This window comes from Diplotaxodon limnothrissa, linkage group LG18 (assembly GCF_057381915.1).
Source record: "Diplotaxodon limnothrissa isolate DT_005_m linkage group LG18, D_limnothrissa_male_GT1.1, whole genome shotgun sequence".
NCBI lineage: Eukaryota > Metazoa > Chordata > Actinopteri > Cichliformes > Cichlidae > Diplotaxodon > Diplotaxodon limnothrissa.
The window spans coordinates 3,328,634-3,354,579 of NC_140613.1; the positions used below are offsets into that span (position 1 = coordinate 3,328,634).

At 42.6% G+C, this 25,946-nt stretch overlaps 1 pseudogene; it reads left to right on the forward strand.

The window, feature by feature from the left end:
- The first annotated feature begins 22,373 nt into the window (after positions 1-22,373).
- LOC146612817 (uncharacterized) lies at positions 22,374-23,653 on the forward strand (annotated as a pseudogene).
- Positions 23,654-25,946: the final 2,293 nt, after the last annotated feature.

The following is a 25,946-nucleotide window of genomic DNA, read 5'->3' on the forward strand; positions in this document are numbered from 1 at the left end:
TGAACTCTAGCTCTGCTCCAGCACAGGACTCTGAATCGACTGTTTGGCTCCACTTCTGTTTTTTGCCATAACTACATTTAATGGGAAGAGGGGAGAATTATTCCAGAATTATTAGCATATTTAGTCAAGAAAGTCTGACCCGAGTTTTCATATTAATCATCTGCAGGTTAGAGTTTTGCAGGATGACAGCAGGCAGGAGGACAACAGGCTCAAGCTTCAGAGTTTGAAAAGTGAGGTTACTGGGGAACCACCAGCAGGGGGCGACTTCTCTGCTTGAAGATGAATCTTTGAGTTTGGCTTCCACTGGCAATAACAAGTCTTATAGACTACTTGCACTAGGGCATGTGACGTATTTCCGTTTCCAAATAGTACCGCTTGTGCGTTTCCGGTACGTTTGCTTATCTATCGGTAGCTATGCTAATGTCGCTTCAGAATGAGTATAAAAAGGAAAGTATTTAAAACAGAACATTTTCAAAAACAGGAGAAGAAATACTCCGAGCATTGCTGTGTCCCACTTTGTTCAGCTTCAGCCAAATTTAACGGCATACTAAGTTTTCATGCCTTTCCGACCCATTCCGACTTGAGAAGACAATGGCTGGTAAATATACGCCGGGATCATTTCACGATTACCTCTCACACCAGGGTCTGCTGCAGACACTTTGCCAGTGATCAACTCATAGAGCCAACAACCCTCGATGGTCGAAGGCGGCTTATTAAAGGTGCTGTACCAACACTTTTTGAGTGGAATGGCTATAAAGTTGAACCACCGCGGCGTAGTGTTTGGGAGAGAACGGAGCGACGCCCTGAACTAGTTCCTCCTGACGATCAAGAAGAGCACAGTCTTACAAGAGATCATGACTACTGCTCAGTCCCTGAGCCATCTGCATTGGACATATCTGCATCAGCTGCAGAAGACCTGTCCAAAGACGTGGAGACTCTGAGGAAGGAAATACAGGAGTTACGTGTCCAGCGAGAATTTGGGTTACAGCGTTTTGCTGGCTCCGACACTGACATCCGATTCTATACCAGGTACATCTAAGTTCTATTCAAGCTAACTGTTTAAAATATACCAAGGTCACCATCAGTTAAATTTCGAAAGTTTTTCCAGTCTTAATGAAAACAAAATAGATATTTACTTTTTCTCTGCTGATTGTATGTTTTATGTAGATGCTTTAGTATTTAAACGATATCCTAATGCTACAGGTAAAATACAACACCAAATACTCTTAATCAGACTATTTTATACAGCATACCATTAGCATATTTGTCACAGTTTATATTATTTTTATGTCAGTGTGTAATGTTAATTAATGATTGACATGATGTATGTCTCTCTCGTGAATAGATTTCCAAGCTATGATCATTTGATGGCATTCTGGGTTTTGATTGAGCCTTGCATCTATAAAATGATCCGGGTTTCAAGAGCCAAGTCAGCGGACTACAGCTTTCTTGGCTGCTGCCTCAAAGCACATTGTGCGCTGTCTATCTTGCGTGCTGCACAATATCGTTTATTATTTAGTATCTACTGATATCTACTGCTAGCTAGTTTATTGTGATGGTGCCGTTTTTTTTATTATGTTGCTCTTTGTTGTTTGCTTTCTCTTTGTGTTTTTTCTCCATACAGGTGACCCATGTTTTGTTTTTTTTTTCTTTGTTTGTTTGTTTGTTTTTCTTTCTTCCCCGCTTTCTCACCGTCTCTTCTCCCCTTTGGTTTTCTTTCTTCCCCCCCCCCCCCTTCTCATCGTCTCTTCTCCCCTTTGGTTTTCTTTCTCTCCCTCTCTTTCTTTCATTCTCTCTCCCTGTCCTATCCCCCAGTCATGTCTGTCCCGTTTGTAGCAACTGAAAATAAAATAAATTCATAATTATAATAAAGGTCAATCAAATGGACCAATATGGCAAGGCCATGATGATCCACTTGGTAAAATAAATCCGCTTGGCATCTTTCTTGGCCTTAAGACAACAATTCTGATGGCTAAAGATCCAAACGGGACACAAAAAAAACCAAAAAACGATCGGAACTCAGTCAATGTCACAAAGCACACGTCACTTTATCTGACATGGCTTCACAAACATGATGGCGAGTTGAGCGGCCTCCCCAGACACCAGATCTAGAGTAGACCTCTGTGGAACAGGAGGCTGGCAGCATGAATGTGCAGCAATGCTGAAATAATCAGATGCAATCATTTCTCAGAGGAAGGTTTCCAACATCTTGAAGTCAGAATGTTTACGGTGATCCTAAAAATGCGCTAGGTTGGTTTTACTGACGCTTTGTCAGCTCAGCTCTTTTATTTTGAAGCAAAGTTTTCTCTGATTTGGCAGGAAGCTGCAGAGAGAGAGTCAGCAACAGTCGAGGAGACTGACTGGATTCTGGAAGTCGACGTGTTTTGTCAGCTGTGCCGGTCAGACGGGAAGTAGCTTCAGAGTCGTCAGGGTTGGGTGACGCTCCAGACGCACGACATGTGACACAGCGTGTGAGCGCTCAGAGACTCCATACATCAACCTGACAGCATCCAGCCTGGGAGGTCGAGAAACGGTGCTGCTGCTGACAGAAGAGACGGGCCGGAGATAAAACAGAGCAGTCCTTATGCAAACATGCCTTCATGAAGTACAGCTTCAAATGTAATAGAAGATAAAAGAAGTCTGTTGTATTTGATTTACAAATGAGCTGCAAAACAAACCTAAAGAGATTAAGGAGCGCTCTGGATCCTGATGATCAGCAGTTATATTTAAAATGCCCGATGATTCATCTTTGGGTTAGATTTGGTCACTATCTAACTCACATTGTAGAGATGAATGTATCTTTGGATGTGGCAGCAAACTATAGCTGAACATAGACTCCCAGGTGTGGAAGTCTTATGAAAAGATGACTGTTGCTTTGTGTTGGAAGTGAAGGTCACTGTGTGAGTATGTGTAAGTTCAATAAGGAGGATGTGTAATCACCCATCAGTCTGCTAGTCTATCCTTTACGTCGCTCCCATGTTTCTCACCTTGTCAAACTCAACACTGACTTCATTACTCTGGTGCAATCATTTTCCGCAGTCTGCGACCCAATCAGCCTCCGCTCTGTGTGATGTAATGTAAGCACCTCCTTCTCATCTCCACCCTATCCTGCTCACTCAGCCTTCATCTTCACCGTCGCCAGCGTCTTAGCTCTGGGACGTCCTGTCCTAACTCTTATCACTTCTGGGACCCTGTTCTGCTTTGACTGTAAACGGTTTCAATTAACTTAATTGAATCATGATCAGTTCTCCCAAACAAACTGCTGTAGTCATTTTTTTAAGCCTCATCTCACTGTGATGTGACATTTTGGCTTCATCTACATGTACAGGTGTATTTCATATTTAATTCAGTTCAGTTTTATTTATATAGTGCCAAATCACAACGCTTCAAGGTATGTAATATTGTAAGGTACAGACTCTACAGTATTAAAGAGAAACCCCAACAATCAGATGGCCTCTGTGAGGAAGCTTTTGGCAACAGTGGGAAGGAAAAACTCCCTTTTAACAGGAACAAACCTCCACAGAGCCAGGCTCAGGAAGGGGCAGCTACCTGCCATGACTGGTTAGGAGTGAGAGACGAGAAACACACTGTTGAAGCGTGTGTAATCTTTAAGCCCAATCTTAAAAGTAGTGTAATTCCAGAAGATGAAAAACTAAACAAAAACCCAACTTTATTAGTCATGAACACACAGTGTAAAGTTTGACTTTATCCAGTGTGAGCTTAGCCTGAAAATCACACTAAGAATGACAAAGTTTACAAAATGGACTAAATGTTTTGTTCACAATGACCACGAGAAAGAAGTCAGAAAGTTACGAGCAAACCAAACCTTGATTTTGCTTAAACAATCAAAAACGGATGTGGGTGGGAGAGTAGCTGTGGGTGTGGAAGATAAGTAGAGCTGGGTGCAAGCAGAAGATCATTTGTGATTTTTATTAGAGCTGTTTCTGTTCTATGAAATGAATGAAAGACAGACTGAAACTGTTCGTACAAGTTGTTTCCAGTGAGGTGTCCATGAACCTGTGCAGCCACTATCTTTTCCAGAATTTTGGCTACGAGAGAATTTTGGCTGAAATTGCCCTGAAATTATTTAAATTTGTAGGGTCTGAACCATTCTTTTTCAATATTGGAGTTTTAAGAGAGGATGGAAAGGAACCAGAGATAAATAAGAGAGGAGTGTGTGATATCAATGAGCCAAGAGAGGGGAGTGAAAGTTTAACAAGATTAGTGGGCAGAGGGGCATTTCGTCCAGACCCAGAGGCTGCGTCCAGTTTTCATAGTCTCTGTAAAAAACATCTATTTTGAATGTTAGTGAATGCAGATCAACAGAATAGATAAATCAGACTCATTCAGCTTCACTCTGTGTTGTTCTGCGTCGCCTGCAGCTCAAACACCAAACAGACCAACAGACACAACAACTGAGTGAAAGTTCAGAGAATGGAGGTTTACTCTGGTAGAGCAGATGAATAAACAAATCCTCATGCTCGACCGCTCTTTAAACAAACGTCCAAGCTGTCATTTTTGACACTGCGTTGATGTTGGCTTTGAATCAGAGAGACATCGAGGACATCATGGAAACATTTATAGTCAGAATCAACATTACAGACTGAGAAAATCACAGATTTTCATGTTGGAACAGTGACAGCACCATAGTATTCACAGTGTCAGCTGGTGGCAGTCATATTCCACCCTGTGACTACAGCAGCAGAGATGTAGGTCAGTGTGCTTATAGCTGTCTTGGCTAACTGCATCCATAACATGAATTATTATGTTAACGGTTGCTCTGATGAAAAGAGCAGAGATGCATTTCCTCTCTGAGTAGACCCATGAATGATAATGTTGTACAGCTCTGGGTGGAAAAAGCTTTTTAAACCATATTTTGGGGCCAAATCAAAAGTAAAACCAGCATTTTTTAAAAATGAATAAATAAATTTGATTTTACTGGTGATTCATTGTACCCAATTTCAAAATAACTGCCCAGAGACATGGCAAAAATCGTGATGCCAAAGTGAAAGACTTGCTGCTTTTATCAAAGTCATATTATACAACTTTCTTCCTAGACAGTTATAAATGGTAAATGGACTGGTTCTATATAGCGCTTTTCTAATACACTATATACACTACAGAGCTTTTCTTTCACAGCTACATTTGTGTTTAAATAAAGGATAACCGCTGGTTATCCTTTATTTAAACACACTGAGCAGGAGGAGGTTGGGGTGGATGGTGGGCTTTACAGGTGTTCACATTCAGACTTCCATCTGTCGCTGTTTCGAGGCAGCAAGAAGCTCGTTGGTCAAGGTTAAACCACAATTGTGGCTTTAATTAAATGTAGACATTCATCTAACATTGTGTTTCTGGTTCCAGTTGAATTCCTTGAAAATAATATCACATTCTCTTTCAGATTTCTACCTGATTAAATTTGATGTGAGTCAAACTGAGTTGTGCTGAATTAAATTATTGCACACTGGTCCAGCAGCAAAGGAGTCAGTGCCTCAGGCAGCGTGGACGCCGATAGCTTCGATGGGTATTAAAGCTGATGAGCCGGGTGTCCAGTTAATTTGTGTTGGCTGTAAAAAGCAGTGTACAACGCATCCACTTAACACACTGTTTGCTGCTACAGCTACACATGTTTCTTTTCCAACTATTTATTTATAAGTGACTTATGTATGTATGTATGTATATATATGTATATATTGTACTATTCTTAGTTAGCGTATTGTCTGTCTTGTCTTAATGTTGGTTTAAAATGGAGCACTGTAACAAAAAATAATTTCCCCCAGGGATCAATAAAGTATTCTGATTCTGATTCTGATTCTGACCCGTGGGAAACAGAGGGGAAGGTGGTGCTGATCTACAAGCTTATACAGCAGCTGCAGCTTGGTGCTAATAAATCACACAGGAGTGACTGTTTGGCTGTTCGGTTCTGGATCAGATAAGTTTGGGGAAACATTTTCATTTTATGTTCATAAAAAGATGTAAAATCTCAGCACATCACTGGATTTTTTAGGTGCAAACCTGAAAGGAAAGCAATGGTTTATCAATAGGAATGTCAGCCAAACAGGATGATCTTCAGAGGATTTCAAACATTGAAATAAAGAAAGTTTACCCAGAATCAAACGACTCTTACTTGCTTGTCTTGTCTGTAATACATGTGATGGATCTATTTTTTTAATTATCTGTGTCCAGTGTTGGGGAGTAATGGAATACATGTACCGCCGTTACGTATTTAAAATACAAAATATGAGTAACTGTATTCTGTTACAGTTACCATTTAAAAAAGGTGGTATTTAGAATACAGTTACTTTGTTGAAATAAATGGATTACACGGCGGTATTTTCCTGTTTCATATTGTGGTGGGTCAGGACTGTTTGGGTTTTGTTTGACATGTTCTGTTGTTCCAGGTGGCAGCGTTACGGTTGCCATGGTTACAGGGCGACGCTCTCTCTCTCTGCGACTGTGTGTTTCCTGGGTGAGAGAGCGTCTTTTTGTTGTTGTTGTGCTAAGCTAATAGGCAGAATGCTACAGGCATCGCCCTAAAGAATGTAGCATCATGGGCAGTGTAGTCCGTGCTGCTGGGAGAATGGACCGCCATACCCGTTATGTGTCTGTGAGCGAGGGAGGGAGGGAGAGAAAGGAAAAGTACGAGGTGTCATCGAGCAGAAACGGGAGCTGGAAGCATGTAAATATAATAATAACCACTGCAGCCAAGAAGAGTGTCTGACGAGTCCAGCTGTAAGTAAGCTATTAAGACTGTACGCTTTGTTCATGTTTTCAATAAGTTCCGTTGGAGCAGCCTTTCAACGCCTCTCTCTGTCTCTTGCTAGCAAAGTTGACCCAGACAACAAAGTAAAGCTATTTTTCAGCTACAAGCCGACACGAACCCGACGTATTAGTCAGAGGTCCCTTTACTACGGTTCGGCGCCGCGGACCTTCAGTAACAGTAATAAGTCACAGCAATAGTACATCCATGTAGTTGTAAACAGCATGATAATATATTAAGTAATCCAAAGTATTCAGAATACGTTACTCTCATTGAGTAACGTAACGGAATACGTTACAGAATACATTTTGGGGCATGTATTCTGTAATGGAATACATTTTAAAAGTAACCTTCCCAACACTGTCTGTGTCTAATTAGTCTAGTTATGTCTAATTATTGTTTAAAGGAAATAAAATAAAATGTTTTTTTTTTTTAATTCATCATATCATTGTACATCTTCCCTCTGTGTGACCAAACCATCTATACGTACTGCTTCAAAGTATGCGTGTCTATGTTGTAGATCAGTAGATCATTAAAACTAATAATAATAAGCAGTGCAGTGAGTCACTAATGAGCGCGCAAACAGTCAGCAAAGCTTCAATATTCAGTCAGGAATAAGCCCTGCACAGTCGATAATTAAGCTCTAACAATGTCTCTGCCAGTTAGTTCATTAGTTGCTAATCATTATTTACAACATAATTCAGGATTAGGAATTATGAGGGGAAGTACCTGGGAATGAAAACACTCCAGTTCTTTCTGGTTGTTCTTGCCAGTGCTAAAAATAGATTTTCATTCATGGCGGGAATAAAACGTCTCCCTCCACTAAACATTTTAAACAACATCTCCAGTAAAACCGAAGAAAAATGAAAAGCTGTCCAAAGCTGTTCTAAAGACCTGCCTGCATCCTGATCATCTGCATCAGAATGTCTTACAGAGGTGAAATCTGAAACATCTTATTTCAACTTGCTAAACTGCAGACCTGCAGTGAGACGTCGTGTGCCGGGCATCATCAGCGGAGCAGCCGCGCTCACGTGACGAGAGGAGTCCTATTCAAAGCACCGTTCACTGCAGGAATCAGTTACACTCTGCGGTGCGTGATGCTGTGACACATATTACAAAGGCAATATATCATTTTCAGATATTTACTGACTCTCTCAAAGGCCAACAGCCTGCTGTGCCTTAAAGTAAATGAATTTGAAATATGAGGTAACAGCAGCACGCCTGACTGAATGATGCTCTCTGATGTTTAAACAGTATTATGTTTGATTGCATCCTGTGTGTACGCAAGAAAAACACAGGAGTATAAAGAGATTTAAATAATCCTGGAAATGCATCAGTCAAATCTAAGGTTTAACCTTAGATTTAGAGATAACCCTAAAGTTATATCTCCTAGATATTTGATAAGGGGGAGAGAAAAATGAACGATAGATGCATGTTTCCGTATGCTTCATTTCCTGCTATGATGCAGAATTTCTCGCTCTATAATGTGATGTGCAGACAGACGCTGAACTGTTTTCTTCCAGTGATTCTGCTGCCGTGCGCCTGATCTAAACGCAGTACAGGATGTGCTTTCTTTTTACCGCTCTGCCACGCACAGTCGAAATCGGAGTTAATCAAAAACAGCTTTTTGCTTTTCACGGTTCAATGAGAAACCAGGAAATAAACATTTCAGCCAGGTGCATAGATGGGTTCTTTTTTTCTCACCGAAACCTGTTTCACAAGGCCGAGCATGTCTGATCTGAGACGTTCCCGTCCAAAAAGAAGAAAAAAGACACTTTCATGTCTCGTTTTTTCAAGAAATAAACTGCAACAGGAAGAAGTGATTTCTTCCTCGGCTCAAACAGTAACCATCGTCTGAACGATCAAATGAGGATGTTTGAGATATCCAATCAAAGGAAACAAAAGAAGAATCAATCTGAGAAGAGAAACAAATTAAGACAAATTGCTCTACAGCTGTGCTTCAGTGTGAAGAGATGATGTAAACGATCCCAATGGCTGTGGCAGACATCACAATCACAATTACCAATTTCCATCTCAGCTTCTCGAACATCAGCACCGCGACTGTCTTCAGTTCAAGGTGGCAATCAGCGTAAAAACAGTGTTTGATTATCGATCGGCCCTTTCTGATTGGCCAACACGACTGAACACAAAGCCGAGCAATGACGACGACGAGCCCAGCGCAGCAGATTACAAGGAATGAGAAGCGAGGGAGGAGGATGAAGGAAAAAAAGCCATCTCTGGATGACTCATCCCCTCAGGCGGCCTTTCAGATGTGATGCCAGCAAACTTGGTTATTTGAAGCAGGCTCAAACCGCTGCGCCGCCCTCAAATATGATCACTTCCAGAGCCGGCCGAGGCCTCCGTGACTCTGTGACATCCGGACATCTCAGCGAGTTCTCCTCTCCGGTTCACAGGATTAAACGTGTTTATCGCCTGGAACATGTGAGGGTGATTTCTGTGTGTTTTCACGGCTTATAAACTTGTTTCGAGACTTCCTTTACTATTAGGTAATGCATTTTTTTTTCAGACTAGTGCAAGGATTACTGGGGACATTATTTCATGCAGCTCAGGCTTCCAAAGTTGCATCCTGGTGAGCAAAGACACGGCAGAGGTTTGGTGATGATGTAAAATGAGGGAATGTTTGTGGGGGAATTGATTTTTCTTTTCATCTCTGTAGAAAGTATCTGTTTGGTGTGCAAGCTTCTCTAGTTCTTCACAGAGGGATTTCAGCAATAAAGAGCTGCTCTAGTCGAAGAACGTGTCCAAACAAGTTTGTCTTTTCTTTTTATACCTTACAGCTGACTGTGTTTAGTTCTAAATGATGAGGCCCCATCATATCTGAGAGACCTTACAGAGTTCCCAGAGTCTTAAATGTCAGGTCCCAGTTAGGGAACCGGGTACCAGTTAGGGTTCACGGGACAGACATGGTCTCCAGAGTTTAGACTAGACTTCAACGTTTCCTTTATAGTTAGTACTAGTACTCATATTCATGTTTTAACTCGACACATATACACAGTGGAGGCGAATAGAGTAAAACTTTTATCAATATTTCAATATTGATTTCATTTCTCAAGACGATTCACGGTTCAATACATAATGCAGTGAGTCAGACTGTGTTTACAGGAATCACCTGCTGTCAAACATTTTGTACCTGATGGGTCGGTCACAAGCAGATATTCCAGCCTCTGGTTGCCAAGGTAATTCTTTAATGTACTCTATTAAGCACTCACTAATATCCAGTCAGTGTATCCAATCGTTTTCATTGGTACTCATTTCAGTGATTGAACCTGATGCCACTGACTCTTTCTGGTGTCTGGTTTCTGCTTTGCTCCCAGTCACTTCCTGTGTGGTCACTGGTGTCTGTTCCTGGAGGAGTGGTCTGCTCAGGTGTTCATGGTGTTCTTCTCTTTCTTGTTCCTGTTTTATTTCCTGATTCATTGATTTTATGCTTTATCTGCTCCTCACCAGGTCTGTGAGGTGCGCTGGCTGTCAGGATGAGTTTGATCTGAGGCTTTCTGAATAGAGGTTCTGATGGAGGAAGACAGAGTGTGCTTAAGTGGAATGTGATTGAAATTAATGTATCATGTATGTATTTATAGGCTTAATGCCACTCTGTCAGCTTGGCCTTGGACTGATGTGACTGTGCGAGGTTTTGAAAGAGAGAATTTGTATTTTTTTTTCTGATTTTTCATATTGTCACAAACTGCGACTGCAACACTGAATGAATTATTCATAACAGAGTGGCTTCACGTCTCCAGAGAGTGCATCAAAGTCAACTTTTCCTGTATGTTCATTCATCTGTGAGCCAAGATGTTTATTAAAAGCTTTCCTGAAATTTGATTTGGTTTGTCCACTTTACTTAAATCTAATTGCACTTTGGCTGCAGTTGATGTGGAAAACTTTGACTCAGCAGGAGTCAGTGTAATCAGCCAATCACGGCACAGCTCTACAAGGTCCTGCGCTTCAAAATCATTTGGTAAAAACTCTTTAAACACACCAGCGGCAGGGCAGAATTAGCCCAGCACATGGTCTCAGGGAAAAATCAAATAGGAGTGTTTTAGTCACGACCATACCTGCATAAAAATTCACGCCAATGCATGTTGACTGATTTTAGCTCTGAGCTGCCTGAGCTGTAGAGAAACTTAAAAAAGAGCGATGCAAACCAAAAATGGAGAATATCCACCTTCAGAATAAAAGTTGTGCTTTAGTGCTGTAACCAACTGTTTCAGCAGACAGAACCTTTACTTTGAAGGCAGCCACCCTCTGTTTTCCAACTATGTCTCACTTTTTCAAGTTTTACTACGACTTGCCAAGTAATTCGAAGTGTTTGCAGACATGTTTGCCCCAAATGTGCGAATTGATGGCGATCTGCAGAAAACTGCTCACGACCAAAACAGCTGCAAGGCAATTTTTTAGTGTGACCAGTTTAACACGAGCAGCAGAACTTACAACTGCTCGGCGAGTTCAGATTTTTCTTCAGCGAGGAGTGGTTTCTGGATGGATGCTAACTGGTCTCTAGGCCTGTGTGACTGAAGCCTTAGCAAGCTGCATCCATAAACCTGTAGGTGAAGTGCTAAGATAAAGGTGTGCTACCCAGGAGGCAGAGTGTTTCATTGGCTGTTTTAGGTTTATGTATCAGTCTATCATTTTGTGATAAATCATCTATCACTAACATGAGTTCACACTCTTTTTAACCCGAGTCAGTGTAATCTCCAGATCACACACACACACTCAGTAATAGCACAATGCTGAGCTACATGTAAGTCTCACTTCTTCCTTGGTCAAGGTCGTAGTGGATGGTTTACTGCTTAACAATAGAGCATCTGTTATTTTCCATAATAGGATTTTATTAACGAAGGGTGTTTTAAGCCCTTGTGGAAGGAGATTGCAGGCAGCGCGTTGCACAGCTGCTGTCTGTATTATACTGAAAGCATCAAATTCATTGGGAGAGAAGTGCTGAGAAGTTTTGGAGGTTGTCGTCATCCATGAGACTGTTCCCACTCCTTTCTCCTCATGATCCTGGAATTGGTGAAGACTCCTTATTTTCAAACTGTGTATAATCAGCTCAACTTTTAAATGCCACCAATTTATGTCACTGGACCAGGATGCACTCTAAATATTTAATTAATTTCACCTTTTTAGGTCATAATATAAGAACGATAACGACACAAATCTTGAGCCAACTCCAGTTTCTTTATATTTTGTGTCCACTGAGCCAGACTTTTAATTTTTAAAGTGAGCTTGAGCAACAGTTCTTCAGGCTTTCTGAAGGTCTTTCAGGGTTTTTGTTGGACACTGGCTGCTTTTTAAATCATGGTTCACCTCAACACACTGACATAACTGGACAGGAAACTGGCAGGCCTAAAAAACACAGCAGGTGAACAGTGTCTGAAAGTCATGTTCTTATGAAATAGGAAAAAAAGAGCTGACACAGAGCCTACTGTTCACTGAAGCCTCATCAGATATGGTCTCAGTGGAAGGATGGCAGTCAAGAAGCCGTTCTTAAGGAAGGGAAGCAGGAGAAAAAGCTGAGGTAAGAAAATTATGGAAGTAATGAACTGAACAGCATTGCAAACAGGTTTTATATAAGGATGAACTGAAAGCAGCCATGTGAGAAAGTGCAGTTCATGCATTAGGTTCTTTTTTTAACCGCAACACAAAAAGATGTACAATCATTTTCTCAACGTGCACAATTCTTATTGGCGCATTCCTTCACATCATGCTGTGGCTGTTCTTTGCTCTTTGTAAGCAAATATATTCCTCACTGCTGCCGGGGGGGCTCATGTGTAACTTCAGTATGTGTTTAAATTAGAGATGGCACGATACCACTTTTTTATGTCCGATACCGATACCGATATCATAAATTTGGATATCTGCCGATACCGATATGAATCCGATATAGTGTTTTTTAATCAACAAAACTGTTTTTTAAATATCTTGCTGCATTTTGTATAAGTTCATACTCAAGTTTAAAACAACAACTACACTAAAGCTATTCTGTTATACCTGTATGCAAAAAAAATATTTCATAGTTCAGCAATACTGATCAATCTAATAAACTTAAGCCTACACCATCCTCCCTATTCTGGTATTTTAAAGAGTACTTAGCGTAAATATTAAGCAACCTAACTAATAGGGTTCCAACTCCCAGCAACAACAAAAATAAAAAAATAAAAAATAGGGAACCACCCCTCACGCTCCACCTCATGATGCTTAATCGACGTAATCAACCTTAATTTGATGCAGTGTGAAAAAAAATGCACAGAAATCAATTATTTTTCAAGAAATATTAAATAGATTCAACATCTTTCTTCAACAAAATTGCAGACTGCACAGATGGTACCTTCCCAAAGGGAAAAAGTACTATAGCTTACTAGGGTATATATATTAGACTTAATAGTCACTATATACAGTAATTGACTTCTATTCATTTTACATCAAATTAAAACTTTGGGTGTCAGATAATTATTTATTAAAAGCTAGACATTTTAAATGAGAATAAGAAAGAAAAGTATGTCTTTGTGCCCCCTTTTCCCTGTTAATGCCCTATCGGCCCCCCTGGCTAAACTTTGCTAGATCCGCCCCTGCACAGTTACCAGCGTCAGCTACGTAGAAAAAGATCCTCGAGTAGAAAGTAATATTAAATAAATTCTAACAACAGCTTATCAAGCTTAAACGTGCTGCTGTTGTTCAGCCGCTGGTTTCCTCTTTCTGCTGCAAAGTGGGCCAAAAACAAACCAGAGAGACGGACTCGCGACAGAAAAGCCGATCAGCTGATCGTTAAGCAGTTTCATGATTGAAGTAGCAGCAAGAAGAGGCAGTCGCTCCATATATCGCTTGTTAAGCTTAACGCAGGAATGCTTTACATTCAGAGATGGACTTACACACTTGCTTTACTTCTCTCGGGGATAACTTTGTCGGAGATGAAATGCCGGGTTGCTAGCGAAGCTCCAAATGCTATCCAGACCACCCACAGGTCCCGCATGCCACAGCCGCTCTATCACGTGATGCATACTGCTCTGACGTGCTAACTTTCTGAGGTGAGTTACGGCGTGTTGCAAGTTTTGTGAGGTGCTTTCGTGATATTTAATGGATCGGATTACATTTTTTATATTTCTCCGATATCCGATCCAGTAATTTAGGTCAGTATCGGACCGATACCGATACGTAATATCGGATCGGTCCATCTCTAGTTTAAATCCTCAGATATCTGTGAGCACACGTCCAATGAAGTCATATACATATGCAGCCACTGGCATGTATGCATGCCCGTGAGCACGTGCACACACTCAAGCACGCACTGTAGCTCTTGTACAACACCGCCGGCATGCTGATGGCGGTGCAGCACATTGGTGGTGGTATATGAAGTGCAGGTAAGTGTTGCAGGAGGAGGAGGAGGCATGGAGTGAGTATGTACGTGAGATGACAACACTTCTGCAGTCTCTCTCAGTCCCCAGCCTCCCTCTGATCTGTCAGATAAGCTGGAGCTGTGTGAATATCTGCTCCACATTCAAGGATTCTGCATCCCGCACGCAAGAAAACAGTCCAGAGCTGGGATCAGGGCGATGCCCAGGAATCCACACATTTTAAGCCTTGTGTTAGAAAATTTTCTTTATACTCAAATATATTATGCACCTACCTAAGAAAACACTTTTTCCAGTGGTATTGATTTAAAGGCTTTCCACAGCATGTCTCCGTCCTGTTTTCCTCCCATCACCCCAATCGGTTGTAGCAGATGTCTTCACATGATTATGCTGGAGGTTTCTTTCTTTTAAAAGAGAGTTTTTCTTTCCCACAGTTGACAAAGCACTTGCTCAGTAGGGCAATTTGATTCTTGAGGCTTTCTGGGGCGACCGTGGCTCAGGGGGTTGGGAAGCGCATCTGTAACCGGAAGGTCGCCGGTTCGATCCCTGGGCTTTCTGTCCTGGTCGTTGTGTCCTTGGGCAAGACACCTTACCCTACTGGTGTTGGCCAAAGGGGCCGATGGTGCGATATGGCAGCCTCGCTTCTGTCAGTCTGCCCCAGGGCAGCTGTGGCTACAACTGTAGCTTGCCTCCACCAGTGAGTGAATGAATAGGTTCTTTATTATTTGTCACATGCATAGTTATACAAGTATAACACACAGTGAAATGTAGCCTGACACGCTCCTCGACATGTGCAAAAATTGGGGGGGGGGGTGTAGAGGAAGAACATTATATATATATATATATATATACACATATAGTATATACACTGGGTGAATGTGCATTAGTAGCAGCAAGCAGGTGAATTCTGTACATTAATATGAATAGATATCTGACTATTTTACAGGATAGACAATATAAACATATTTAAAATTAAAGGAATTGAAATGTACATTGTGCCTTGGTTTAGTGTCTGGTTTAGTGGCATTGTAAAGCGCTTTGGTTGCCTTGAAAAGCACTATATAAATCCTATCCATTATTATTATTCTCTACTTTCTTTATATTATGAAGTCAAGACAATACAATAATACAAAGAGCCTTGAAGCAACTGCTGTTGTGATTATCACTATATAAATAAAATTTAAATTGACATGAACAAAATTTTTGACAGTAAGGGCCCATTCATTATATATTTGGTTCAGTTCAGGATTTTACATATACATCATTCAAATAACTGCAAAAATAGTCTTTTACTGGTACTCAAATACATGCCTGGCAGTTCATCCGTCTGTCCATCCATCCATCCATCCATCATCCGCCCGTCTGTCCATCCATCTGTTCGTCCATCCATCCATCCATCATCCATCCATCCATCCATCATCCGTCCGTCCGTCCATCCATCCATCCATCCATTCATCCATCATCCGCCCGTCTGTCCATCCATTCATCATCCGTCCGTCTGTCCGTCCATCTGTTCGTCCATCCATCCATCCATCCATCCATTCATCCATCATCCGTCTATCCATCCATCCATCATCCATCCGTCCGTCTGTCCGTTCATCCATCCATCCATCCATCCATCCATCCTCTTAACCACTTGTCCAGTCCGAATTGTGATGGATTGCTTGGAGGCTTTGCAGGCGCAGTCCAAATTTAAACTTAATCAGAACAAAATGAAATAAACAAAATATTATTTATCAAGGAAAAAAGTAAAAATGTCTAAAAAGATTTTTTTTAAAACAGCCATATATCACAGAGGCATGTCGAACTCTCTCTCTCTGGCTCTGAGAGCATTGCTCATCCCACTGACTAAACCGAATCTACAGTTAATCACTCACATCCCAACTTTCTGGTACAAAACTTTTAAAAAGTTCAAAAAGGGGCAGCCAAGCAGCTAAAATCCAACTTCAAAGAGTTGGAAACATTGAAACAACACAGCATCGAAACTGAGCAGAGCTTCCAGGTCAGAAAAGTGAAGCCAACCTCAAGTGGCTTCTTTTTAAAGGCCACCGGGGGGGCGATACATGTGGTCACAGAAAGAGTTTCAGTTTTACTGAAGTCTATGGGAAAACAACCCTTTGCTCTGACCTCTTTAAGTAGTTCCTTGTTGACTTTATGGACTCGGGCACTCATTTCAGGTCATACTGAATAAGCATTAAGTCCATACAGTTTACTTATTCTATGTGAAAGGCAGCAGAATTATCCAGGACATGCTCACTGCGTGTGCCGTTTCACTGTCAGATCTGCCCCACTTTCAAATCCCCGACACACCAATGGTGTAAATCTTGAGGCTTCAGAGCGAGACTTCAGAAACCAGTGGATGATATCATGGAAACTACTCCACCTTTCATCCTGTCTGTGATGATATAAACATACAGATGACAAATAACTTTATTTGGGCATTTTACACAATCTTTTTGGACACAGGTTTGTAATATCTCATATCTAGTAGTTCTGAAACCTCATTTTTGCACTGGCTAAACAGCTGACTATCTAAACTGTCCACATGTGTGACTGTGACAGCGCTCCGTAACGTCAGCAGCTTGTAGTCCAACCCACCGACTCTATGATTAGCATGCTTGTTTCAGAGCTCTGGAAAGAGCTAACATCATTACAAAGATGAATTAAATTCAGGTTCCTTGCACTGCATCATTTCTGCTGATTGTCTGTCTGATCCAATCAGCTGAAGTCTGCCTGGATGTGACATCCGCAGCTGCTTACTACTTTCAACTTTTCCTACAAACCCAAGTTTCCCTGTGAGGATAACAAGGAGTCTTATCCCTGGATCATGTTTGGCCCAGATTCAAACTCCATCAGTGCTGCACAGAGACGAAAAACAAGACCTCTATTCTTTTTCTGCTTCCTTTAGTTCCATCCACTGATGAGCGGTAATCCAGTGGGGAATGAGGAGTCTCTGCCAGACTGAGTGTCCAGCCGTCTTATTATTATTTGGCTTAATAAAAGTCTGTTTTTTGGACAGTTTTTATCTTTTGCAGAGCTCCAGTTTTGAACCCTGTTGAGTCCACAGCAGTGATGGAGAGTGCAGAGAAGAGCATTTCTGTCTAATTATTAACCTTTGTTTAACTAGAAGGGCGACCGAGCTTTAGCACTCTGTTTCCACCTGCTCCCTTCTTCAGCGCTGCATTAACTGTTGGCAGATGGCCATCACAATCAGACATGAATTAGAGCGATTGAGCTGAAGAGGTTTGGAAAAGCAAGAAGTGACATTTACTGACAGGAAAATAAGTCTTAATAATGAATCATAAAGCAACAATGTGTCTGGATGTGAATTATTAGGATCTTTTGTGCAACTTATACCGACTACAGCACTTAGGACCCATATACTTAAATTTTAGACCATAAGCAGTGCCATGAATTTCACCTAAAGTTTCGAATTGTTTACCACAGAGATGGTAAACAATTAAAACTGCTACAGAGCCTTGTGCTGATGTTCTTCATTTTGTGCTGTGCAGGCAGAGTGCCAGCTTGACACGAGGCAAAAGCTACACATTTTCTAGTCTGACGCACACTGCAAACAGAACTGTAGCGCTGCACACCAGTCCTTCCAAAGCCAGTGCAGTGAAAATACTGTAAACCACCTTCTTTGAGGTGTCGGTCGTTTTAGACGACACAAACTACCTGATTAGTAACCCAACTCTGACTGACAGTCATTGGAGGGATGGAGGGGACTCTGGAAATAAATTAAAGACATGCACGTCTTCCAACGTCTTTAAGTTTTTAATCTTTGGACTTTTCCTATCAAAATGTAAATATTTGCACTCGTGTTCAGTCTCCGGGGTTATAATTATACAGCACTGTCAGAGAGGAGGAGGATGATTGGTCTTTACCTACAAGAACCAGGAATTTAGCAAATGATAGTATCATGTAGTCACCATCATGAAGGAGTGAGAGAAACTGAGTCAAGGTGAAAATCCTTCCTGCCAGCAATGTTGAAAACTGTGCACAAGTACATAAATACTATTAGTGGTATTACTTTTGAAGGCATTTTTGGGGCTTTAGGTGGTGACACTCACCCTGAACAGCTTCTGTCTCTGCAGCAATGGTTGGATGATAAGACAGGTACTGGAAAAATTAAATCCTGAGCGTGACAAAGCCACCGATATGATCGAAGTGAGAGCCAGCACGCTGCAGCAGGTAAATAGTGACATCACCAACCTCTACATGAACCTGTTAAACAAACTGAAGAGGGGCAAGAGCATCTCAGCTAAGCCTGGTGAGACCAGTCTCTCCAGTCCCTTCATGATATGCAAGGTTAAGCCAACTGGTCTGAAGTTGTTAAGGCCAGAAGGCGCGTCTGTCTTCGGTCCCAGCAATAAACAGGACACAAAACAATGAGATGACATATTATAACCTCTGTCTATTCAGCGTATTCCTGCAAATCACCTACAGCCTGTTTATTAATAACACCAAGTAACATACAAGTAATGCTAGAATTTTCTCTATATACAGTTTTTATGAACACTTAAAATAGCTACAGAGACCAACGTGAGGTAGAACAGGTCATCTGTGAATCGAAGGTTCAGTGGTTCGATTCCTGGATGCTTAAATTTGTATCACATTGTTACATCAGGCATTTTTTGCAATTTTGTTTTTCTTTTTGGGGAGAAAAGAAATCACACTGATGACAAAGAAGTCGCAAAATCTCACTTGTCTTTAAAGGGTTAATGAGGCTTGTAGTAGGAAAGCACTGTGAGTGCTGAGAGTAGAAAAGTAGTTTTTTATGTAGCAGTCTGCTTATGTCCTTCATTTATATTCAAGTGGCACCAGGACTCACCACCTGGACACTTTAAAAATGTTCCCGGTGAAGGATTCGTTCGTCAGCGGTGTCGACAGACTGACAGAGGGAAAACCGAAACACGTCTTTATGTTCTGCCCCTCGTCGGTAAGTAACTCTTATTTTTCTACCCTGAAACTTGTTAAAACAGGTTCAGAACTTGTGGTGGAGAGGTCCTCTGAGACCTTGTCCTCTGTGGGTGAAATGGACCAGAAATCAGCCTGCCAGAGGAATTAATAAGGTTATTAGTCATGCTACTCAAACAGCAACACAGTTTGACCAAACACAAATAAATAATGTGGAATAAATCATAATGCGGGAAGGAAATTGTACACGCTGGCGTGCGGTTACTGCAGTGGTTTGACAAATGAGGTGGTAAATGACCTTCACAGCGGGCGGCTGGAGTCTGAAAAGAGAAAAGAGGAAATGTTTCTGCAGGTAAAGGGAAAATGTTCAGGCCCATAGAGGTGGGAGAGGCATTACAGCAGCAGGGTTAGAGGTTCAAATCCCTCTGACCGTCATACAGATGACTTATAAAACTTTGTACTATGTAGAGAAAAGGCCTGTGACGAATGGCAGTTAAATATTCAGCACAAATCATTTTTTTAATGAGGATGAGGTGGAGATAAACGCGTGCGATCAGCCAGAACTCTGAAATCCCGGCTTCTTCTGATGTCTTATAATAAAAGCTCATTTTTTATGTATGATTCATGCGCGGACTCAAACTTTCCTCAAGGCGAGGATCCAGGCTACAGAGCAAAGAAAACCTCCGTGCCAAACATCAAATATTTAGTGTCCTGCACATTAAAGTTTCTTAATATTGTCCCTGCTGAGTCAACACACACACACACACACACACACACACACACACACACACCATCTGTCCTTTCTTGCATTGTTTTTTTTCTTTAAATGTGAGTATTTGTGTCTTGATTCATCATTTTTGCTTCATTTACAAACACCTGGATTTGAATATATTCTACTAATGTCTGAGTTTGGAAATCATCTCAGTCGTGCTATTGAAGCAGCATCAAGTATAACCTCAGATGGATACATGGATACACCAAAATGCTAATACTGAGGATCGACAGCGTGAAGTCCATGAAATGGGTGGAATTACGGTTTACATGCGGCCTGTGGTTCCTGCGTGTTGGCTTGATTGGTGCACGTAACGAGCTGGATGAATGCCTGACGTCCTGCAAAATGTGAAACATCACAATAACTTGAAACGTGAACCCACAGAGAACTCATTGCTCACCGTTTTCCCTGCTAGCCTCTTTCTATCCAAGTCCAAACACGGCTATCACAGTAATAATAATAATAATAAGAATACATTTTATTTAGAAGCGCCTTTCAAAGCACTCAAGGACACTTTACAGAGCAAATAAGAGAAGCATAAAAACAGGAAATGAACACAATGATAAAACAAAGTTTAAGAGCATGAAGCAGTTATACAGAGTAGCCTATATTGAACAGGTGGGTTTTGAGGGTGGACTTAAAAAGGGGGAAAGAAGTGATGTTTCTGAGGTCAGGGGGTCGAGGGGCAGAGAAACTAAAAGCCCCGCCCCCATGGTAATAAGACGAAATGAAGGAACAGAAAGAAGAAGAGAAGAGGAGAATCTGAGGCACCGGGATGGGATGGAGATCTGTACCAAGTCAGAGAGATATGGTGGGGAGAGAGAATGAATAGCCTTAAATGTGTAGAGGAGTATTTTAAAATGAATGCAGAGTTGAACTGGGAGCCAGTGGAGGTGCTTCAGGATAGGGGTGATGTGGTGAGTAGAGTCCTAGTAATAATACGGGCAGCAGAGTTCTGGACACACTGAAGCTTGTTGAGGGGTTTTTGTGGCAGGCCAGATAAGAGTTATCTGATGCAGTACCCAGCATCATTATCTTTTTGCATTTTACATTTAAAAAACTTCACTGCAGTGAACACATTTTTTCTTATTCTTTTTAAGGAGGTCTTTTATATTCCAGCAGATATTTCTGGGATCCTGCTGCACACAAACACACAGACGCGCCCTGGCCGGGACACCGAGTGTCTTTCAGACTGATTGTAAATGGTGGCCATTAAACTCGGAGTAAAACATCATGTTGTCTGAATCCCAGTTAACAAGATGAGCATCAGGACCTGAACTGACAAAGGCGTCAGCAGATGTTTTACTCTTGTAATCTCCAATAAATAATTAATTAATTAATTAGTGGCTGAGTCATTCTCGTTGGATGTCTGTCATCTTAATGAGCTTAATTTAAATTCAGGACTTTCAGCTTAGTGACTCATCTGAGTAAAAAAAAAAAATCTCCACGGCTGATCTCAGAGCTGTTGTTCATTATTCATGGTCCGTGGAGCAGCTCGAGATGACATCATCACCACAGTCTGTTCAGCCAGACGCCGCCGCAGACTCACATGTCGGGTGATGTAGAAGCACGGTATGAGCTTTACCATCACGCTCTTGGTTTAAGGTCCTGCACCCTCCACTGTACCGTCCAGCATCGGCTTCTCCTTTGAAACATCTCTCCGTCTCTTTATATATTGTAATTTTGTGCATAAATAAATGAGCTGTGGGAGTTGATGTGCTTCACAGATCAGCGGATGAGTGTTGTTGCTTTTCAAAAGACTTCCTGTTGCACCACATCTGAAAGCTGGAGGTTAATTTGCAAATTCATATTTTCATTTCACTTTTGAAAACTTTAAATATTGATCAAAAACCTCCATCTACAAAACATAAGTGTCACGGACCCAGTTCCAGGGATTCGGGGTCCGTGAGCAGTGTGGACTACTATTGTAGTTATTATTATTATTATTATTATTATTATCATTATTGTGGTTGTTGTTATTATGGTTGTGTCTGCTGTCCTGTTTTTCCGTGTTGGTGTACTGTCAGGTGTTTAGGGGTGTGTGCTTGTGTATGTGAGGGTGCGGTCGTGGCAGGCACTTTTAGGCCTGGTGGGTGTGGCCCTGCCAGCTGACCGGTCCCACCCAGGAATCCACACACACCTGGCGCCGATCAAGCCTCGTCAGAGGAGCTTGAAAACAGTGTGGCTGAGAGCTCCTCGACGCTGGATCGTTGAGTGACTTCCCGTCAGTCTTAAGTGTATTGTGCAAGGTTAGTGCAAGTCTACTGTTAGGTTTTGTACTCACGGCTGCCTTTGGTATGCGTGTTTCCTCAGGAGGAATTGTGGCGACCAGGAGGCAGCACACGGAGAGTACACAGGGAACGGAGACAGAGCACGGAGCACGGGATAAAGGAGAAGACACGGAACGGGAGTTGGGATCGCACGGGGGGATTTATTGTTGTTCGGATTGTCACCACTGTAAATAAACACTGTTGCACTGTAGAGTCCTGCATTTTGGGTCCTCCTTTCCCCACATCCCCACGGTCTGCCAGCGAGACCGTGACAGAACGATCCAGCCATTATGGGCCCAGCGGACTCAAGGACCGTCTCACAGGAGGAATTGCTCGCCCAGCTCTGGAAATACTGTCGGAGCATTATCCAGGCGGCAGATCCACATCAGAGACACTTACAGGTCGTATTTTTTGATTCCTTCTTATCATCAATCACCTCATCTGTGAGCTTTTTGGACATTAAGAGACTAATTTCGATTATAACCACGCTGAGGGAAAGTTCCTGTTTTGAGCTGTTTGGTTTGGGCTGTCCGGGCGAGGAGGATGTGGCAACCTCCCTGGGAGCCCTTGCTGCCTATTTCTTTTTTTCATAGGCTGATAGCCTCCCCGCCGTCGCTTGCAGCTCGCTTGTTGGACCCTCCATTGCGGGGGAAACGTTTCACATGCCCTCTGCACCTCACCACATCTCCACTCACCTCTGCGGCACCTGCTGAGTCAGCAGACCAAGGACCGGCAGCTCAAAATCACACAGCTGCTCTCCTGTCCGGCCGGCTGGTGGAACCTCAGCCTGATACGCTGGCCCCGGCATCGTTAAAGAAGCGACGCTTGCGCCGCCGGCGTGCCTCACCGCAGTCAGACTCTAAAACTTTCCAACAGCCGGCTGTGGTGAGTCATATGGACAATTCATCTTCATTCACCTCATCTGTTTATTCACGGGACTGTGTGAAAGCTAACCTCGTAGCACAGCCAGCTGCCCAGCCTGTAGCCGTAGCACAGCCAGTCCAGTCAGCCTCTCGTCTTCATCCTCAGTTGGAGGCTGATATGCCTGCTGGAACTACCCTGCCATTATGTCACCCGCCTGTTGTTTCTACATCGCTGTCCAGTCTACCACGAGTAGCTGCCGCACCATTATCACCTCCGCCCTTTGCAGCTACTTCTCCACCAGCGTCCCATCAGACTGCAGCGACCGCAGAACTCTCGACTTCACCATCCACATCACCCGCTCGACCGTCATCTTCGCCACCTGCAGCTTCCACATCGCCATCTTCAACGACCATCTATACCCGCGTCGCAGCCGGAGGAGCGGCTCAGCGAGCGGCTCAGCGAGCGGGAGGAGCCCGCGTCGCCAGCTGTGGAGCTCAGCGAGCCGGAGGAGCTCAGCATGCCCGAGCAGGAGCTCAGCGAGCGGGAGGAGCCCGCGTCGCCAGCTGTGGAGCTCAGCGAGCCGGAGGAGCTCAGCATGCCCGAGCAGGAGCAGCTCAGCGAGCAGGAGCAGCTCAGCGAGCCGGAGGAGCTCAGCATGCCCGACCGTGACAATAAGCTTATCCTGAAGGGATTTGCATCATGCTAAGTTTTGCTTCTTTTCTTTCTTCTCCACCTGTTCATAACCAGCTCATCAGTCCTTGTGTAACGACACCTGTGAGCTCCTCAGTTATCAGACTGTGTTAAACTGTACTCGAGCAGTTTACCCACTTTCTCTGCTTTCCCGGGCTCTTCTTCTTCTTCTTCTTCTTCTTCTTCTTCTTCTTTGTCTTTTTATAGTAGGCTGTTAATATGTTTATGTCTGCAATAAGTTGTACATTTTAACTTGGGCGTTAGAGGAACTGCATGCAGTTTTTAGCTTATTTTTCAGCCATCGATTCTGCTGCTCGGTTTGTCGCATTCCCAGTTTGTCTTTTTTTGTTTAAATATGGATGCAGCCTGTTTTTTCCTTTCCCTGCATCTTGTCTGGGCTCTGCGATCACCGGTTTATGACCTCTAGATTGGATGTTTGACTTAGCTCTGCCTCTTGCATAATTTTTCCTTAAAGAGCAAATCTTTTTATCTTTTCAACTTGGACTGTACAAATGTTAGGAGTGCTCACAGCGGGCTCATCCATCGCCTAAAAGCAAACATTAACCACCAGCTGTGTTTATACTAAGTGCTTCCTTAATTGGAAATATGTCTGCAGCCCTTTATGAATCATAGACAAAACGTTGGACCTCAAATTAAACAAAATACAACAAGAAAGAAAGAAAGATGTTCTGCTCAGGGCAGGTTGTAATGATGAGAATAAAAACTCCTGCAGAGCTAAAAACCTTCCCATGTCTTCCTCCATTATTCAAGGTAGGACCTATTTTCGCTCTGGAGCTATCCGCGGGGCTCGGCCGGTGCAGGAAGTGCAGCCTTGGCACATCATCAGCTGATGTCTCGGGGAAAGGACACATCCACCCTTGATGGGAGCGCATATGATCAGAGGCTGAGGCGTCCCTCACTTCCTGTCATCTCATCATTGAAACCTCAAATTATGGCCCCGTGCAATTGATGAGCTGTCACGCGTGACCCTGTGGAGCCGTCAGGGCGTCGACACCCTGAAATGAGCGGGTCTGGGCGAAATGGCAAACAGCTTAATTTCGAGGGAACGGTGACACTTTGACGGACGCGCGGTGATGTATGCACGCTCTAATGTGGCAGCGGGAAAGTAAATGAAGGGTTTTGCTTTAAATGGCCTAGACTCGCATCAGCACCTGATTTTCATGACAGCGCATTAACATAAAGCAATTAAACATGCTTTAGTTAATGGTTTTCAGGGATTTCGTTCAAAAGAAGCGAATTCATTACCTTTAAAAGAAGAAACACCGACAATTATCACGTCCAAAACTTCACAAATACAAAAGTAATCGTTCAATTGGGGGCACGCTGTTTGTATTTGGGCTCTCTTTGACAAGATCAGCGTGAAATGTGAAATTAGGAAGTCACATGGAGGCAGGTTTGACATTTGAAATGTCTGCAGTGTTTGTAAATGAGCACTGAATAATCAGTTACAGCCACACCAACACTTCGCATCCGATTTAAAAATGTTGCTCTGTGAACGAGGAGCTCTCGAAGCACGATCAGGCTGCAGTGTCAGGGTTCAGAGGTCACGCTCTGCAGCTACGTGCACACACTCTCTCCTTCTGATGGCGATCTCGCTTTGGCTCGCTCCTTCGGTGGATTAGCTGCTCCTAATTTTTGTGACTTTGTATTAATAAACTCATTTTCTGAAGAGCAAATTGAAAGTCGCCTTTTTGAGAAACAAACAAAACTGCATTCCAAAGCACATCTACAAAAACACGGACGGCGTCGCCGGTAAGAGCGCAGCCAGGATTTAATCAGACTTAATCCCTGAAATTTTATGAGTCAGCTGTTTACATGGAGCATTTTTATTATGTTTATGCTTTTACTGATGGTCCATATTCAAGCAGAGAATATAATAAAAAGACTCTACAAATAGCAAATATATGGTTCATTAACCCTCTGAGGTCCCATCACTGGTCTATACTAAACCCCGTTTGAGGTTTTCTTTTTGTCCCTTGGTTGTCAGGATTTCAGAGATCAATTTTCAAAAGACAAAAAACCATCACACTGATTTGTGACTCTGGGCTCTTTCCCCCCTTTTCTATGTTTCCCTACAGTTTCCCTCGGTCAGGGGCTGTTAGAGAATTTGGGGGACAAACTCGGAATATTCTACAACCAAAAATGAAAAACCAAAGTAAAACTAGAAAGTGGAGCTTTGATGGAATGCAAACTCTTGACTTGTGGGTGGAAGCCTTCTCATTTCTGGCACCCCACCTACCTCCCATTATGTTTGCATCTAGTCTCCTCTAAAATTCACTTCATGCTTG